Raw genomic sequence first — 20,612 nt, 5'->3', positions numbered from 1 at the left:
TTAAAAGTTAAATTTCACAATTTGTCAAAAATTAACTTTTCTTTAAAAATTTGACATTGGAAAAACATTTTTGTCATTTAAAACATTTCTATAATTATGTGTCTGTGTATATAAAGTTTGAGTACATTAGGAAAAATACATACACTTTTGGTACTGCTGATTGCAAGTAAAATCCTGCAACTAGGCTCCAAAGACTTAATTAAACATAATCAATTTGGGTACTGCTGATTACAGTAAAATAGAGAGGTGCACAACTAAATGTTATAGCAGTTCTATAACTTTGCTGGGTTTCAGCGCACATAGAAAAACAAGGAAATGAGATGGCAGTTCAACTAGATAAATTCGCATCCATATTATGTAAACTTGTTGGAAATTCCGGAAGCATCTTCTATCTCCATGGCTAAAGTGTAAAACAAAAAATTAAATGAAGCAAGAATGGTATGACAGATGGGATAACATAGGAACGGGAAGACGAACTCACTGGTTTTTCCGAAAGTGAATTTAGAACTTAAAGCGTGCAATAGTTTTACAACAAAATTCTTTACTGGTCATGCGCCTATTTCCAAATTGTCTTAAAAGATTTGAGCTAGCAGATTTGGAATACTGTCAAGTGTGCTAAGGTTGGCGATCACGATCATCATGTAGTCAACTGCAATTGTAATAGCCAATAATCACCTTTGGTCACCAACAGAGAAGTTTTTACCGCAATGAGTAGACATTCATTTGGATTTGCAAAATTAAAAGGAAACTAAGTGAAATTATCAACTATTGTGCGGTACGTTATGTTTCAGTTAATAGACGCAATATAATAGAATGGAACAGGTAACACCTTCGATTAAACTCTAAAATATATCAGAACTTATATTACAAGAATATTGTAGGACTTCCATTTATGCCATTATTATTATGGACTTACATATCATGGTAGAGTCATGAACTTACGTAACTTGGACATTTATACTATGCAGTTACCTATGCAGGATGTAAAATTTTTCACGTATTTGATATTCAGTGTAACTGTTAATATACATATTTCTGATTGTAATAAATCCCATCTAGGCTGGTAACCTTTCTCTTGGAGGGATCTAGCTAGTTTCAGATGGTATTCTACCAAGATGACTAAAAGGAAGAAACTTGCAAGACTTTTCCAGGAAAAGTCAGGACAGTAGTTATCCTTGTCATTATTATTATTAGTTATCCTTGAGTCAAAGTAGCCCTATATACAAAATTTCAACGTTTTACATCTGATCGTTTATGAGCTATGCTAGGTATATATACGTATGTACAAACTTCACGAAAAAATCCGCTTTGAATCCCTTTTACAGTCCGTTTAGGAAAGAAGAATCCTTTGTTCTGTCCATATTGTACCAGCTTGAGATCCACACAGATCTAAACAGACCTAGTAGCCCGTACATGGTTATTTTTATAGTCTCTCATCCCAGGAGGCCAAAAATCCCGAGGATCACCCTTATAATTACTTAATATGGAGCGATCACACAGCTCCAGACAGACTTGACCCTTACAGTACCCTTAAGGGCCGTTCATATTGCGATTTACCTGAGCTAACGGAGACAACTGACTTGGTTGAGCCATCTCCAAAACCAATTTTTTCCCATAGCGCAGCGAGTTAAAAAATCTGAACTGCAGGCATAGCGGAGCTAGTCAACACATGGAACTGACTCCGTTAGCTCAGATAAATCCCAGTCTGAATTGCCCTTTAAGTTCCTGTCGAGCCTGAATGGATCATTGTACAGACCGGTTAATCGCGAGTTGATTCCGTATTCAAAGTGTAAGCCAATCTAAATTGCATTTTTGATAAATTTTAATTTCTAGCATTTCTAACGTAAGATATCTACAATATACAATATATGTTTAGAGGATATGTGAGATATACAAGAGAAGGGGGGGACATCTCTTTGACGATTTTGGGATTCTTTCATGAGAGTTCCAAAGTCGTAGCCTTGCGCGCTAATGGAATAGCCTCTTCTGTTTTTGCCACTGAATGTGTATTGTATACCTCATTTACCATGCTATTTTTTGTGTTAAACCTTTCCTTCTTTTCTTTTTTCCGTTAATTCCATCAAAAATGAAAACTAAGCGAGATTAAATAGCGAGTGAGAATCTAAATTTAGAGCAAGAGTGTTAGCAGTTTCTGCCAGGAGCGTTTTAACTTCTGCTTTCTACAGTGCTGTGCAGTGATTTTGTTGTTGAGTTTCGGCTTTGCTTGCTCATATGCTGAAAGGCGTTTTAGCAAAAACGCAATTTCTAAGTTTTCAGTTTATAAGTGCATCACAGAAGCAGCGTTTGTAACAAGTTCTATTAAACATTTGAGTGTTTATAATAAATTCTATTAAATATTTTAGCTTCTGTAACGTGCTCTGTTAAACGTTTTAGCTAACATTTTAATTCTGCTAAACATTTTAGTTTTTCGTAACAAGTTCCGTTAAACATTTCAGTTTATATGCAGAAGTATAAATAAATGCTTTAATTGATTTTACATTGGTTGCAATCTCTTTGTATTTCTAGATTCGAAGACGGGACGAGAATTCATTTGCCATGTATAGGAAGGTTACTCAGAATTTAGATTTAGTGTTGTAAGTACTATTATAATTACTTAATACTTTTTTATTATTTATAATTCCTCCCATCATTTAAAATGTGCTTGATATACAATTTCAAAGTCGATATAAAAGAAAATCTCCGAAATAAAACACAGATTTAAATAAAATTTTAAATAAAAATATTAGAAAATATAAATAAAATCTATCATAAATATAAATTTAGCTTGCAACAAAGTGTGTTAACAGTGATACTGCAAGTCAAATATTATCCTTTTACGGGCTTTTAAAATGAGCAGAGAAAGCTTGCAACCGCTTGTAGCAATTCCATTCTCGTTCTGTAAATCTCACTTAAACCCTCAAAATGCGGTATCTAACTTTTATGCCGTTCTTCGCAATTATGAGCAATATTTTATAGCTGCGTGCCAAGGAAAGCTGCTACAACATTACTGGGAAATTTTGTTTGACGTCTATTTTCTGTATCAGATACTGCGTACATGTTATATAGTCACTTCACTTCGGCGCCAAGAAATAAATGCAGAGAATGTTTTAAATGTCGGACAGCTGTGATCATAGAAAAAGCTATTTCGAAGCCGCCATAAAAGACCGAAAATTAACAGCCCGAGATAAAGGACTTGAGCTCATTTTGAGCGTGTTTGCTCGCCGTGCATTGTATGGATAAATATATAGTCTTAAAAATATTCAGCAAGGCTATTTTCATGGAGTTCCTGTATTTTATATTATTGTAAATATAAAAGTCTTTTTCTCATATTTCCGCAGTGATTTGTCTTAGGTTTGTTAATATTAAAACTGGTCTTCTCGAAAGTTTTCTTTCAAAAGTTACCGGTTTTATAAAAGTTTAGAATTTGGTTTTTGGCAAATCGTTTTATAACACCTTTATAATTTTTTTTATTAAAAACTTCGTAAATGGACTTGAAATTAATAATAATAATTAAAAAACTCGCACTTTCATTTTTTTCATAAATATCCATATTGCACTCTAGAGACGGTAACTGTTTTACTTCTGATGTTTAAAAATATTACCAATAGCATAGATTAATCCAGGCGTCGGCAACCATGTATGGCTGTGGGTCAAAATTAACCAAAATATGTGTATTAAGAAGGCCTTTCTGACAAGTGTGGCATCTTCATTTTAGAACAGCGTATTGTGATTATTCAAGCGTATTGTGATTATTATTTTAGGGAAAATAATAAGCACAATACGCTTGAAACTTTAAACATAAAGATTAAAATTGATTATTATAAAAAATAAGTCAATTATAATTTTCATAATATTATTTATTTAATATTTGTTTAATTATATTATCTCCGTTTATGTGCACAACAAAAATATCGCTAATCTTTCAGTTTCAGACATGTGCATGTCAATATAAATATTTCCTATGCTTCATTGAATCACTGGCATTGATAAATTAAGCCGTTTAATTTTTCGGATTCAAAAAATGTGCTTTAATAATTATTTACATGTATAATATCGAGTCATATTGAAAATGATATGTATTGTTAGTTGTTTCATACTCAGCTTATAGAAAAAACATTTTGCATAATATTTTGTTTTCTTATGTACTTCAGCCAGTCAGAACACTAAAACACTTTTGCACCCTAAAAGCTTTACGAAACATATATCATGCGTATATGTTACTTACATTACATTAGACAAGCAGTTTTAATGTTTTGTTAGCTGTTGAATGTTACGGCCACTAAATTTTCAACAAAGCAAAATTTTATTTTTCAAATCTGTATAGTATAAAAACGATACGATAATTTTTCCAAGCTGGAATAAAATATTTTGATTCATCGGTAAACAAAAATTAAAATCAGAGTTTTCAAGTTTAAAAGGCCTAGTAAATAATCTCCGACTTACAGATAGTACATTCTTTATTTCTAGGTCTTACATCGACACAAGTCATATTTTGCACTTTTGAGGTTGGAACAGGTGTTGACTTACCGAGTGGGCGAAGCTATTCTGAAAATGCCTCGAACTTTCTTGTAATGGTTACTCCGAAAAAGCAATTTCCAAAGACCTTTCGTAAGTTGCTATATTGCAGTTACTAATATAACAGCTCTTAAATACACTTTCATATATGATTCAACTATTTGAACGTTACGAGTGTTATTTAAATAAAATCTATCACTAAAGAGAGAAATTTTTACTAAATAAATATTTAAAAAACGCACATTTCTGTTAACATCTGATAATAATATAATATTATGAAGAAGCTGGATTATATATGCGTTGGTAACTGATTTAAATTGATGTTTTTCTTGAATTTTTAGCCGAGCTAGGTTTTTGTAAATATCTGGAAATTTTCATTTCGAACTTCAGACTTAAGTTTTTATTTTCAGTGCGGCAACACTGTGGTGGGTCTTCAAAATCAATTTTATCGAAAGATTATTTTGTCAATCTGGTATAAAATACAATTCTGTTTATCGCATTGCGCTCTATTCATTCTTTTTCTCTTTTCCTTTCTTTCCTATGCGGCCACAGAATGCAATAATATTTCATTATTAGTCCAAAGGGGCTTTTGTTCCTGAGGGACTATTGTTTTCGTTTTGCGATTTTGCGTCGAATCACTATAAATATCTCTTTCACTTTTCGAACTGTTGCCACCAAATATTATCTCCCTCTATTATATTTGAAGAAATTAAATAATGAAGAATCTACATAATTGTATATATGTTTCTCGCATTGTGATAAAACAACGGTTCCTAGAGCCATTCAATTTTGAATGACTTAATCCTACTGCGAATATGGGCATCTGGAAGCCTAAATTTGAAATTTGGAATTTGTTTTATTATCGATTTCATATTCTGTAAAACTTTAACGAATTTTTGATTAACAAACTGAAGGATTTCAAAGCGAGCCATGGCAACGGTGTACAGAAAAATCATTTTTATCTCCAGCACGAGAGACTGTGCATCGGAAATCCTAAAGATATGCTCAATTTAAAATTATTTTGCGATATTGCTCTTGAACAGCATTTTATGGTTTAAGTGCGATGAATGTGATATTTAATAAATAAAGGTAACACACAAAATGTTAAAAAAAGGCCCTTTGGACGTAATTTAAAATCTGAAACCTTTCAGATTTTATTATTATTTTCGAATTAAATATTAAAAATTTAAAAAACTGATTCATATCCTAAAGCACCCACTCTCATAACTTAAAGTAACTAGGTAACTCACCAATAATCAGCTCAATTCTCTAGCCGAAAGAATTAGAATCCCCGTGCTCCCGGCATAAGTTCTCAAAATTCTTTTTCTAAACTTAGGTTCTCTCTTCTTATTTAAACTTAGCTAAATTTGCATTTCCTGATGGAGTACATCAGATAGTAAAAGTATAGAATGATTCAGTGTAAGAAATAACGTTCTAGTCAAAACAAGCGTTACACTTTTAACAGCATTTTTAGAAAGATTATTAATCGCTTAAAATTTTTGTTGTTATGAAAATTTTTCAGAAGAGCACACTAATAAATACACTTTATAGTTAATTGATTCTCGCAACAAGGATATTTTTACTGTAACAACACACACATGTAACGCATCTACAGATAATTATCACCTGCTAATCTTTTAGTGTAAGTTGCGTTCTTTCTATATACTATTTTTTAGATTTTCATGATTAACTGTAATTTTACTTTTGAATATTTATTTCCAAAGGCGGGTACTATTCGCTATAGCGTTGGCCCATGCTAAGGCCAGAAGCGATGGTCACTCTATTATGGAGATATCTAATAGGTGGGCTACCGTTGGCTCCTATGAAAGGACAGAGAATTTACATCCATGACTTCTCTGGGATTCAAATCTGAGGCCTTCGGTACGGCAGTCAGAGTCACTAACTACTTTCCCGTCTGGGCGGTTACCCTTGAATATAAAGTGCAATACATTTTTTACTTAATTAACTCAATTTGATTTCCTAACCCGTATAATCTTTGCAGAAATAAATTTACAGTAATACCATGCAGTATTCCTATACTGTATTGGTGTTTTACTGATATTCCGAGTAATCAATTCCATCAGCATACCATATAAGGCTTTTCTTCCGCCTTCTTAGCATGCCTTCGTGGTGTAATGGTCAGCCCCCCTCGGCGCGTATTCGAGTGGTCCGTGTTTCGAGTTTCAGCGAGGACACTGCTCATTTTTCATCTCTTCTACGAAATAACCTAATGACTCTAGAACCAGACCGCTTGAAATTGAGATAATTGAGTAAATACACAGACAACACACACAAAATAATACTTAGTTAAAAAAACGTTATCTCTGTTTTTCAATGAATAAAACACGATTGATTAATAAACACACATTTTTTAGAAATAATTTTTTAAAAATGAATGCTTTCATAATTCACTTTTTATTTCCTAAGAACTGTTAAATCGACAATGTCCGCACATTTTTCTCCTTCGGTCTTTTCTCGTCATGCATTTCTTTGTAGCAACAAATTGTATTGTTTACCATCTGACAAATGGTAAGAGTACGTTCAATATCTGGATAAACTTCGACAGTTTGCAATGACGAGGCTTCAGTCTTAAATAAATACAGTTTCTTCTTTCTTTGCAGAAGTATTTTTTCTCCTGATGAAGAGAGACCTGTACCTGCTCGCCCTCGAAATTGATAGCATTTCAGTTAAAATCTACGTCAAACGCAACGTTGTTGTTTTGCTTAATTTAAGTTTTACCTTAGTGTGTTCCTCTTCTCTTTCGAAGGCTTCAACCATTCCAGTAATTTTTTATGGTTATTCATTTATTAATCCTCATGCAAATTGCTGTCTAGTTTCTGCTATGTTACAGGCGACTTCAGTAAAATGAATTTCAAAACCAGTGCAAAAAAGGACACTTGGACGTTAAAAGTAAAAATATCATTAATAAGTTAAATAAAAAAATCAATAATATGTTAAAAGCAGTGCTGTGTACGAAATTTGTAGAATTTATTTTTAGTTTGCTATTATACTTATTTTAGTTTGCTATAAAATAAAATTTAGTTTACTTTGAAATTTTCAAACCTGACTATAATGAATTTGGACTGTTCGAAGTCAGATTATCGAGAACTGCACATCAAATGAGAAAACGGATTTTTTACTCATACTTTACCAAACAGGTGTTTATTTTACGCAGAAAAAGGCAACTGAAAAATCTGGCTTTTTTGAATAGCCGGATGGATTGAGATGTTTGCTGCTTCGGATATTTAGAGCTCTAGTGCATATAAAAATTGCTAGGAAAATGTCAGAAAAACAAATGAATTCTTTTATGCCAACCAAACTAGAAGGGAAAGAAATTCCTCGAATTTGGTTTCATGAAGCCAATTTACCACCTTACGTCTATCTCGTACGATGGTAAATCTGTAAGGTCTCGTTTAGTTTTATTGTGCGTTAGTCTAACCTACTTTACTTAGTAAAGTCAATTTCAGTATCTTTGATTTAAGCCATAACTACTGGCTATATTTCTGTAAGAAAAAAAAAAAAAAAAAAAAAAAAAAAAAGCTGTTCTATTTTTTTTTACCTGTTAAATTTTTTTGAGTTAAATAATCCGGATGGATTGAGGTGTTCTTTATACCTTATCTCAGTCTCTGTGTTACCTTACAAGACATAGTGATAATTCACTTCTCGTCTTCAAACGTTTCTACGTTATGGATCTTTTAAATGAATGAATTCAAAGCATTTATTCCATTGTTTTGAAATAACGTATTTAACCTCAGAAATACCATATTATTTATTGGTATTGCTGAAGAAAATATGTTTACGTTCTCAGATTCTAGAATATTGCATCGAGCAATTTAAAACTGTTCTAATAGGTCAAAACATCGAATGCAATAATATACGTGTCATTATTTCATTCCGTTTTCATCGTTAATGCTTTCTAATTAACGTTTCAATGAAAGATAGCTGTAAATACATACAGCTTAACTAAGCTGTCAAAATACGGCGCTTTCATTTATCGTATAGGTTGACAAAACAAAAGAATGTGCCAACCCTAGTTAGAAAATCAACCAAATCGCTGTGTCATTCTAACGAAGATCATTTTATGTATCTCTATTTCGCCTAAAAATATATTAAGACAGCAAACTGCAATCTATGCTATTAGCGTGAGTCATAGAATATTTTCGGTGCGAAAATTGCGCATCGCATCTTATTGCGATAAAATCCGTGTTCGAAGTTCTTAAGACTTATTAGCGTTGGAGACCAAAGGTGAGATGGGGGTTGTTGCGAAACTGTCTGAACAAGCAGGGTCATGGTAGCACAAAAACCAAGTTCGTTTCTCTCGAGGTCCATTATCTCAAAGGTTATTTTCTTTGAAAATTTTGGTGACCTTACGATGATTTGCGGGGAACAAATTAGTTTTCCTTGCTTGTTCTGAATGTCTTTTTCTTAACGGGTACATAAAGCATTTTCGATGAAACCTTTTTTAGGTGCTATGATAAGAAATCGGAAGCTATTAAGATGAATTTTGGGTACAATAAATGGCTTTCAAGATGCTCCTTTTAAGAGGTCCTCCCAGCGCACTTTGACATCTGTACGATAATGGAGCTGATATGGCTTTAGTCATGCTCCGTTCATCAGGCATTGCGCTTAAGAAATGCAAAAGAAACTGGTGTTAGCGATGATTTATGATCCGTTTCAGATTATACTTTCAACTCTGTAACTCTATTGCAAGAAAGAATACGTTTCTCAGAACGATGAATCAATCCAAAATCTCTCAACGTTTCTTGATAACCGCGTCAAAGCTGGAATAGATTACGAATTTCAAATACCATTTACAATTACTAAGAAATGCGAATGCCTTTCGAAAATTAAAGAAGCATTTCTTTTGTAAATTAAAATACGATAGATGTTTATCAAAAGCGTATAAAATTAGACAATTTAAGTAAGCGCTTTATAAAATTAATTTCTTAATGTAACATTCTGGAGCATAGGACAGTTAATATGAGCTCGTTTTATACTTTTGACGGCAAGTCACATCTAGGGCCAGATTTAAAAACTGGAGATTCAAAACAAAACTTATCATGAAAGTTCCTCCTTTTAATTTTTTCTTTTGTAAATTTGATGTGTGCGACTTTCAGATCACCCTGTATAAATGTGAATTGTACAAGCCTATTGCTGATTAATTTACTGATTCCTCGAGACCTGTTTGACCCTTCTGAAATCGGGCATTACTCGTATCTTTCAAGAAACGGAAATTGTGTTAGATTACAAGGTATTAATTTCTTAGAAAATGATTTACCGTCATATGTTATTCATATTCATTCATATTTATCAAATAGGAATATTCATGAATGTCATATTCATTCATATTTATCAAATATGAACATGTTGAAAAATTTTAGTATCTTTTAAGGGTCGTAATTTTTATGAATTAGATAATTTTTGAGTTTATAATTGTAAAAAAAAGAAAAATACTTTTTTTAATTATTAAGTTGTAGAGACATTAGGTATTTTATGGAAGCAGGAGTAGTGAAAAATGAGCAACGCCTTCGCCGGGAATCGAACCACGGACCTCTGGAATACTCACCCAGCGTGCAGACCATCACACCACGAAGGCATGCCAAGAAGGTGGGAGAAATACCTTAAAAAGTATTTTTTTAACTCTTTCATATGAAAGTCTTCATTTGCAGATCAATAATTAAAAATTAGTTATTCTTTTAAGATATTATTTGCAAGCTCAAATCACGCTTGGGGGAGAATTTTGGAACTGTGTCCGCTTCCCCCTCCGATAAAAACTGTTTAAAAATAGTCAGGAAAAAATATATGTAAAAAATCCAATCGTGCTATGCCCCCCTCCCCCAACAAAATGATCTAGGTTTTTTTTTTTTTTTTTTTTCCTAAGAAATAACATACATGGAGGATATAGTAGAGAAGTTCTGGGATATCGAGTTCCAGCAAGATGCTAATTGAGTGAAATTAAATTTCTGAAAGGTATTTTAGCAGCATACTTCGTTGTAAACAATTAAATATTTCAAGTGGTACTTTATTAAAGGGGGGGGGGTAAGAGTCAAAAATATTTCAGGATTTACTGCCTATATTACGATGTTCTTTACTAAAATTTAAGAACCTTTTCCTTTTTTATAAATAAATTCTTTAAAAAAATTGTGTATACATCATTTTCGCCCTTTAAACATCAGCAGTAAAAAAGAGATTTAGTTTGATGACGATTTCGATTTGATTTCTTTCCCCTTACGTTACATCCATCCATGATACGCTATCATTACAAATGTCTGTACAGCCTTCTGACGACATCCCCTCTGAAAGTATCCTCTTTGTCTTTTGTTCAATTAACCTCACCACGTCTTTATAATGGTCGTACTTAAACAAGCAATTTGCAGATTACTGCACAACAATGAAAAGTGTGACCCGGATCAATATTCTGCCCAAACAATTATAACCGTGTCAGATAGAAAAGAACATATCTCAAGGAATAAAAGATGCACTTTTGCTAAGTGAACTAATTAATTAAGTTATACGGTTTTCTTATACCTCTAAAAGTTAAAAGTTTTTTTTAAAATTTATTTCATTTCTTATAAACTATCTGAAATAAAAAACACCTGCAGGTGAAGCTACATGCATTTATCTTACATGGTACATATGAGAAGACCATAAAGGAGCGTTCAGACGGTTGGGTAGCTATCATAATTGTTATAATTGTAATCATAAAAGCCATTCGTTTTGTTCATATCTATTGAATAGGATTTAAACCATTGCGTATATGTGAATATGTAGCTGACTCAGTGAATCGTCGACCGGATGGAATTCGTGTTTACTTCCATGCGATTGGAAGGCACTTATATCAGGTTGCTGCAATACTGGAAAATTAGAATATTCAAGTTAACTCATGATACCAGATTCCGTGACTTAAGCAAGGTCTTGTTGTCTGGCAATGAAGCTGTTGCACCAGTAAAGCCTTCGCCTGAACGCTTCCTAAGATTTTTCGAAATTAGGAAATTTGAGAATTCAACTATGATGTCACCGGGATTCGAACCAGGGATCTTCTGGTTGCAGCTGGATGTGCTAGCCACTGACATTACATTATGATGGGATACGAAAATAAATGGATGATGGGGAAGAAGCATAGGCTCAGTAGAGCAATGTAACATGGAAAGTCAACTGTGCATTTCTCGAACGACGATTTTTCATTTGCTAATTGGAAGATGGCACTCACTTACACCATGGGATCACTCATCTGTCGTTTAAAAGGGTTTGTAAGATGTTTTACGTTTTCGCTCAGCTCGCAGTTTTCCAATCTGTTATTGTACTCACTTCTGTTAACCCATTTTTTTCTGTCTTTTTAGCTTTATTATCAAGCATCGTTTTCTTCGCACGCTATATACAATACAACAGTAAAATCACAGTAAATTTAAAAACAGCATACGTTTAGAATTCTCGACGCAGTCGTCAGTATTGACATACATTTTTCTTCAGTCTTTCCTCAGTTCATCATATTAATGTTTAGTTTTTCTGACAAAGTGGCTTTACAGAACTTTATTTTTGTCTTTTTATTATCAACGCTTTGTGTGTTTACTTTATTTATTAAATATCACGTTCTTTGCGCTTACGCCAAATAAAATTAGATTGAACAGAAATATTAAAAAACAGCATATCTGTAAAATTTCTGATAGTGAGTTTCACTTGCTGGAGACAAAAAATTTTCATTCCATACAGTGTTACCATTGCTCGCTTTCAAAAATTTATTTAAGTTTTATAAAATATGCAACAAATAATAACATCATTCTACAAAAGTACTGAATATATATTTAATTAGATAGATCATGAATTAAATGCATTTTTAGCCCAAAGGAACAATCTGCCCAGAAGGGCTATTGATTTCGTTTTGGCATTTTGCGTTGATTCACTATAAACGGCGAATAACTTTTTAAATTGTTCCCACCAAATACTAGAGCCCTGTATTATATTTAAAGAAATTAAAGAATGAAGAATCTTCATAAATGTATGTATGTTTCTCGCATTGTGATAAAACAACGGCACCTAGAGCCATCCAATTTTGAATAACGTACGTCTCCACTCGAATATGGGCAACTGGAAGCCCAAATTTGGAATTTGCTTTATTATCTATTTCACATTTTGTAAAGCATTTATGATTTTTTGATTAGCAAACTCAGCGATTTAAGAGCGAGCCATGGCAACACTCTACGGAGGGTAAAAAAACATTTTTATCTCTAGGGCGCGAGACTGTGTATTGGGAATTCTAAAGATATGCTCTTTTAAATATTTTGCGATATTGCTGTTGAATTGAATTTTATGGTTTAAGTGCGAAGAACATGATATTTAATAAATAAAAGTAACACACAAAACGTTAAAAAAAAGCCTTTTTGGGCGTAATGTAAACTCTGAAAGCTTTCAGATTCTTTTTAACATTACTATTTAGATCAATTCAATTCAAAAGCAAGAAACAAATGTTCTTAAAAATTGCATCTATTGCTTTCAAAATCCACAACAGACAGATTCAGTTTAAAAGATAAATATCTTCCATTTTGCCGAATGACAAGCATCTAACAAGTGAAACTGCGCATTTTGATGCGATGCGGAATCCCACTTAGAAACAAATATCCCTTTCGGGCTATAATCCCGACAAAAACTGCGGCGCGTATAAAAATAAAATCACGAGGAAAATTGCAAAGCATATGAAATATAAAACTGGATCCAGATCTGAAATATACAAATAATACGTCGTTCTCAAATGCATTCCACCAAAATCTTTACTGAAAGCTTTATTTCTGTAGATAGTTTAATTAAATTTATTTGTTACGCCTATAGTAAGATATTAAAGACTTTTAATTGTAAATACGAAGTGAGATACTGAAACTAACGAACACTCTACGAAAATGCAGCTGAATGGAATCTGCCATAAATAAACGCTGTTACTTTATATGAATGAAATCAGCATTTTAGCATGTTGCCATAAATTCGTTTTTATTCTACCAAACTGTTTCTACAAAAATTATGATTCACTGCCAACCTAAATTGATGTCCTAAATTCTCTAAAGAGATTAAAATAGGTTTTTGATTTAAAACAAGAAAGAATTTTTTGTTGATTATATAAAATAAAATAATTTTAAAAAAACCTTAAAGTTTTCATATTTTATATTACGCCCAAAGGGATGTTTCTTTAACGTTTTGTGTGTTACCTTTATTTATTAAATATCATGTTCTTCGCACTTAAACCATAAAATTCAATTCAACAGTAATATCAAAAAATATAAATATTTATAAATATTTTAAAAAGCATATCTTTAGAATTTCCGATACACAATCTCGCACGCTGGAGATAAAAATATCTGTTTTTTTTTTTTTTTTTTCGGTATAGTGTTACAGTGCTGCCATTACTCGCTTTGAAATCATTTAGTTTGTTAATCAGATATTCGCTAAAGCGTTACAAACTATGAAATCGATAATAAAACAAATTAAAAACTCAAATTAGGGCTTCCAGATGCCCATATTCTATGGAAGATTACGTTATTCAAATTTTGATGGTTCTAGATATCTTTGTTTTATCACAGTGCTAGAAACATACATACATTTCCGCAAATTCTTCATTATTTAATTTGTTTAAATGAAATTAAGGGCGATAATATTTGGTGGCAACAATGTAAAAAGTGATTCACCGTTTATAATGAATCAACGTAAAATGGCGAAACGAAATTAATAGCCCTTCTGGGCAAATTGCTCCTTTGGGCTAATAAATAAGTTACACTTCACGTAATTACTTGGGATGGGACTTTCGTATTTTCCCGCCTTTTTTATTATTCGGATATTTCAGATATTAATCTAAAATATTTTCAAACATTTAACTTCAAAACTTTGTAAAGATTGCTTTGATTAACGCCCAGTAAAAGCGTTCGTTAAAGAACAGACAGCAATTATTACAGTTTTAGTGAACGCCGCTCTCCAATATCACATCGTGCAGGCTGTAAATGACACAGTCTTAATTTTCTAAATGGAATTTATCGTTCTGTGCTTCATATTTACCTATTTTAATTCTTGAAATAATCTTCTTCATCTGAATTTGCTTCGATTTAGAAAGATTTTGAAAAATGTAATATATCTGAAGTGTTATTCAAATATTTTTTTCAAGTTGTATTAAGAAATTGAACTTCATGAGAAAACAGTTTTAATTATGCTTTTCGTTTATTAAATTTCCTTTGTATCTTTTTAATAAATATGTAGAATCATCAGGATTATTATGAAGTAGGAAACACGAAAAATTTGTAATGCCCTTGCCGGGGTTCAAGCTCCGGAATTCCCAACTGCTAGCCGGACGTTCTTTCAATTACTCCACGAAGGCATGGAGAAGAAAATGCCTTACATACTCCTTCTCTTAAAATGCAACTGGGGAGTTGGGGATCCTATCGCTGATTACTTGTGGTTATGAGCTATCGATAAGCATTTTCTAGTTCGGGTGCCGCTGGTAGAGAGAACTTGGTATATTATTTTGGAACAGAAGATGGGAAAAATGTCCAATGCTCTAATTGAGACTAGAAATCTGGACCTTCCCATTGCTAAACGAACATAATTTTCAATTACATCACGGAAGCAACGCGGTAAGGAGACAGAAAATAACTTACAAGTATAGGGGTATGTCTAAAAACTGCACTTTTAGTTTAGCTTTCATCAAGTGCAGATTTCAGAATTTGCTTTAATTAAATTCTCCCCTCCGTTTCATATATTCTTATTTTTATATAAAAAATTCGAGATGTTCAAATGCAAATGATTCTAGAATCGTTTTACTTCCTCGCGAAAACCTTCGAATATCATATTTCAACGGAAATTTTTGACTATTTTTCTGTGCAATCCCTGTTCTTCCGGCCAGACTCTTTTTTCCAAAACAGATTGTAGAATGGATTTAAAAGGTATTAAAATTGGATTTTTTTCATGGCGGCTCTACGCACTTACGTGCGCATGTATCTCGCATAACTCAAAAACGATTTGCCGTAGAACGCCAATCGTTTTGGACCGTTTGTTGAACTGCTATAGCATCTAGTTATGAATGTCCATTTTTATTGCAATCGGCAATACTAAAAGTATACACATATATACTCGAATTTACTTGCGTATCTTCTCCCTTAGTTTTAACACAAGGGTCTAAAAATTCTATTAAGCATACATGCAATTACGTCTCCTTCAAGCTATTCAGAAAGCTGGCTTTCCTAAATTTTAAAATTCTAAATTTTCGTCCATGCGGTGATTCTTTTCGTCTTAAAAATTCATTTGCTTATGGATTTTGAATGAGGATTAACCGATGAAGCAATAGTAGTGAAGAGCTTCAAGAAAACGTGAAAATACACCAGTGGACAATTACTAAAGGACGGATGAAGTAGCAGCGATAGCAACCATAAAATGGAGGGCAGGAAAATGTGGGAGCTAGCATACTTACGGAATACAGTGAAATGTGTTGCGCTTATGCAAATTTTGGATTGCCGAAGTTGTTCATCACATGATAGCGCTGATAACAGATATAAAGGGTTTGATGCGTATACACCGTTGTTGTTCAAAAGCGAAATTTAACGGGAAAGAATCAATTGACTTACTTGCCGACGTCACTTAGATAATTTTATAAGTAGCAATATTATTGGCAAGACTGAAGAAGGACGAAATATAACAGATGTTGCTGTTATGTAAACAACACTGTGTAATGTAAACAATGTATAATGTTAATTAAATTAGATGTAAACAACACTGTGGCTGACGTCGAACTCCGTCGACGTCAGCCTCAGTGTTGTTTCAAGGCTTTGAAAATCATATCAAGCAAGAGGAATGTACAACAAACGTCACGGGAAGGTCGTGTTCGCGGTACGACGTCTGCAGAAGGTAGGAACATAGTGCTATTGACAAAAAGGAAGCACAGCTACAGCGGTAGAAAATCAGTTACTTGTTGCTACTGGCAAGCGAATCTCCCGAAAAACTGTAAGCAGACGCTTGCATCAAGGAGGACTATTTGTCAGCCACACTGCTGTTTGCATTCCATTGTTCTGCCCGTTTGTAATGGCGTCATCAGCATCGCAATTGAAGGGAGGACGAAGCTCATGAAATTCATCGTGGCAAGGAAGCAAGATTGCGCCTGTCGTTGGCAAGAAAGCCTTGGGCATCGTTAGGTGACAGCACAATTTTGCTCAGTTTCACCCTCAATCCTGAACAAGAGCATACCGCAGTCCCACCTCTCTTTCTCTACTGTCAACCTCTAGTTTGTTTTTCTGGTACTTTAAAATTTTAAACTTTATTTACCGGCTTTTATCTATTGCTTGGGGGCGGCTAGGTCGCTGGCTGCTTTCGTTTGTGAAAAGACGGGGCTCTCTTCTTTTGGGCTATAGTGACAGAACTGTAGACGAACACAGGCCCCCGTCCTGGATCTGATTAGCAATACCTCTCGGGGTTGCATATCTATAGTCCAGTGATCCTCGTCCAAGTTGGCGCAAACCCCGCAGTCTCCGCCTGACTTTATACAAAGCAATGGGCAAAGCAATAAAACGAAGTCAGAAAAATTACGCTAGTCATTTTGCCTCCGGGCACAACTCCATCGGCAACATACGTCAATAGGGTTCTCTGTCAGTCCTCGTCACGAGAACTGAATGGAGTCAAACCCCTAAGAACTTGGTCCGTGATCTCTGACAAAGAATCTCTAAGGAGTTTCCTTACAGGTTCTTTGCATTCGATCTAGCTCCACAGTAGCCAAAGGAACGGACACGATATTACCAGTAAGATCCCTACCAAGCCCGAAGTAACCTCCGAATGAACGCAGTCTCTAGTCCTGTGAAGACTTATTATATACCCCGTGGTTGAGAATGCCTAATTACAGATCCTAGCCAATACTTCCCAGAATTATCCTGAGTCACCCCCCGGGGAAAGGGCTATAGGGACACTCATGTCCCAGGTAGACTGAAGGGAACTTCCAATTCTTACCGCCAACTTCTCGAGAGGACTTTCGGTTCGCCACATATTTTGAATGCCCCCATGCCGCACAGACACTATACACTTACAAACATCCATGCCTTCTCCGGGATTCGAACCCGGGCCCTTCGGTATGGCACTCGCAGTCACTAACCACTATCCCAGTCGGGTAGTCAAAATCATTATAACCGGTTCGTTTTGACAAACCGAAAACTAAAACAAATAGCATTTAGCGAAGCAATATCTGCATATTTAATCTAGCATGAATAAATAGAAAAAGAAAGACAATGAAATAAATAAAGAATGAAAGAAATTAACTGAATGAATAACATGTGAACAATCATCCATTGAACGACTAACCTTCTACATGCATCATTTCAAAATGTATTCAAATTGTTGCCACCCTTGTCGCACTCAGAAAGACATAATCGAAATTACTTATCTGTTACTGTTACAGTGACCTAGATAGGCTTTAAAATATGTAAATATCAGTGCAAAGTTCTGATAAGTAGCTAATCGCCCTCTCTAAATCTTAATCTCTGTCGCTGGGATCAAAGGAATCTCTGCGATAATTTATTGGGAATAAATATACGAAATTGCAAGATGTTTCTCGATTTATTTAAAGGAAGGTGTTTAAGACCGAAATGATATCAGTTTATTCACCTAGAAAACTTTCTTCAATTGATAAATTTTTTTTTTTAACTTTCTTGTCTCTCGGCGAATTTTACCTGAAACTTATAAGTAATACCAGAATACACTGCTATGACTTTAATCACTCTCTTGATCTAAGTCAAGGATTCTCAACATTTACTTCGCATCGACCACTTTTAAAATAATTATTTTTTTCATCGACCATCTTACATTTTTTTTCTACTATATACAGCATACAGCATAATTATAATAATGATTATGTTGTTTATGTGGCTTGTGGAGGTCTTGATAACGATTATGTTGTAATCAAATGCAAATAATTTCACATACAGTTAACAATTAGACTAAGAACATGAAGAGTTCAAAAAGAAATGGTTTGTTAGATTTATGCTTATCTTTTGCATTATTATTATTTTCATAAATTTACAAATATAAGCAAGGTTTCAGAAATAAAATCACAACTCCTAATTGTGAAGAAGTTTGATGTCCTGCTTAGTTTGATTCTTAAATTATCTAGTTCAAAATTAGTCAAACTATTTTTTTGTTTTTCATAGTAAATTATTGACTTGACCAAAGCCTGCTTCTACTAGATAGCAAGATGGAGATGAAGTCAATAATGTTGTTCTGTAACAACTTTTATTTTTGATCATTTCTTTCAGATGAGTTTTAAATTATAAAACTTTGCGTACACATTGTTTGAATAAAACTTGTGCTTGAATATCTTCCTTCAATGTATTCATTGTTCTTGCATCATAATATCAAAATCAGATACATTGCATTTCAGCGTTTCTATGAGTCAAGCTGCACATTTAAATTTTTAATATTTTGGAAACGAACATTAAAATCTTTTAAATTCTGCAAGTGGCTTGTGTATGACTATATATCTGTTGAGGAAGTTTTGTGTTCTTCATATTTTTGTTGTGTTTTCTAGTGTTTCCGTGTTTTACTTTTTGCATAAAGTTGTAATGTTGCGCGCTCCAACCTGCACGCAACAAGCGTGGTGACTGCTGAGAACTGGAAAGTAGACAAAGTCTTGAGAAGGGTTTAAATCCCTTTTTATTCAACTTTAGAAATTACAAATGCGTGCTCTTGACGCTCACAAACTACGCCGACCCGGCGGTAAAATAAAAATGAGAAACTAAGAAAAGAATAACAAGTGACTAACTACGAGGCTCTCTAAACGTAACTAATCTCACCGCGTTCTAAGATACCGCTGATAATTCAGCAAACTTCTGAATATTACGTTGAAAGATTAACAATCTCCCGAGGCAAGCATACAGGCCGAAACGCGTGGTTCTTCAATTTCTAACTAGCCACCTCCACGCTCGTGAAGCAACAAAGCACAACTTCGAACTCGTTTCCCTTCTATTTAACTCAGATTACTTCCGCTGACAATTTGAATCCTTACGCGTTCTACTAAAATTTACATACTCTGGCATTGGCAATTCCAGGGGAAAGTAAGGCTTGACAGGAAAGATAGTTTAAACTTAAAATAAATGTTAGTTAAAATAAATATAAACCCTACAAAGTAAATGCATAAAAATACGTGTATTTAAAAAATATATTAAATAATTGTGTATTTTTACTTTATATTTATTTTACATAATTTTTTCCTTACTATAGGATATATAGCTTTCCTATCGATAAGCAATTTATCATCAATTTTACAATATCAAAATTTTTTTGTAATCAATAAATTCTTCGTTATACCTAGCAATTGAGCGTGCATATTCAGTTATCAAAACCCCAATCGACACCTTGGACACCAATGACATCCTTCAAAATTTCATCGACTGGAAGTCAATACCGAACGTTGATAAACCACATCTAGATAAATGAATTTTTATTTTTTGAGTTGCATAAAAAGGGTTAAGTCTGAGAATAACAAACGATCCTTACCACCAGATGATATCGTTTTACCATAAACTTGCAGAAAGCTTGTATATTATTACTGCAGATTTTAAGAGGGTGTTCTCTGGTAATTGAGCACACGGTAAGATAATGGTCTGTAGTACCAGTTTTTCGATAGACATAGAGATCGGTGTTGCTGTCACCGTGTCTATTAAAATATTCAGAAAAGGAGCCATGTCCTGTAATAAATCTTGTTAATCTGTTGTTAACTGCAAGAAAGTGATGTTGCGTTTGTCGTCTATTTGTGTTATGTACTAGGATGAGTGGCGACTTTGTTCACATTGATCCTTTCTGTTTGCCATTTGATTTGTGCTTTGCGTTTTGGTTGTTTCTTCAAGTAGATAACATTACTAAAATACTGATTGTGGATAATGAGTACTTCCCAATGTTAATCTTCAACAATTTCGTTTCCACTCTCCCCAGCATGCGCTTTCATCATATGTTATGATGTTGATGCCTCCGTAAGTCTTTCTGGATTTTCATAACTACAAAGCATGCGTAGTGATGGTTGAATACGGACAGGTGGATGATGATCACCTGTAGGTTTTGCTGAGTAATGTTATGGGTAGTTCTGGAAATAGTTA

General features: G+C 33.7%; 1 long non-coding RNA gene across 2 annotated transcripts in view; it reads left to right on the top strand.

Moving 5' to 3' along the window:
- Positions 1–20,612, top strand: part of LOC118198856 (uncharacterized) — a 468,506-nt gene that overhangs the window by 69,654 nt on the left and 378,240 nt on the right. For both annotated transcript variants that reach the window (XR_015042504.1, XR_015042503.1), the window contains exon 2: positions 2,527–2,594. This is a non-coding gene — a long non-coding RNA (uncharacterized LOC118198856). The remainder of the gene's footprint in view (positions 1–2,526; positions 2,595–20,612) is intronic.

This window comes from Stegodyphus dumicola, chromosome 8 (assembly GCF_044657685.1).
Source record: "Stegodyphus dumicola isolate Sdum_Otavi_A_Nest chromosome 8, ASM4465768v1".
NCBI classification, from domain to species: Eukaryota; Metazoa; Arthropoda; class Arachnida; order Araneae; family Eresidae; genus Stegodyphus; species Stegodyphus dumicola.
The sequence above is the reverse complement of the archived record's forward strand: the minus strand, read 5'-3'. Positions and strand labels throughout refer to the sequence as shown.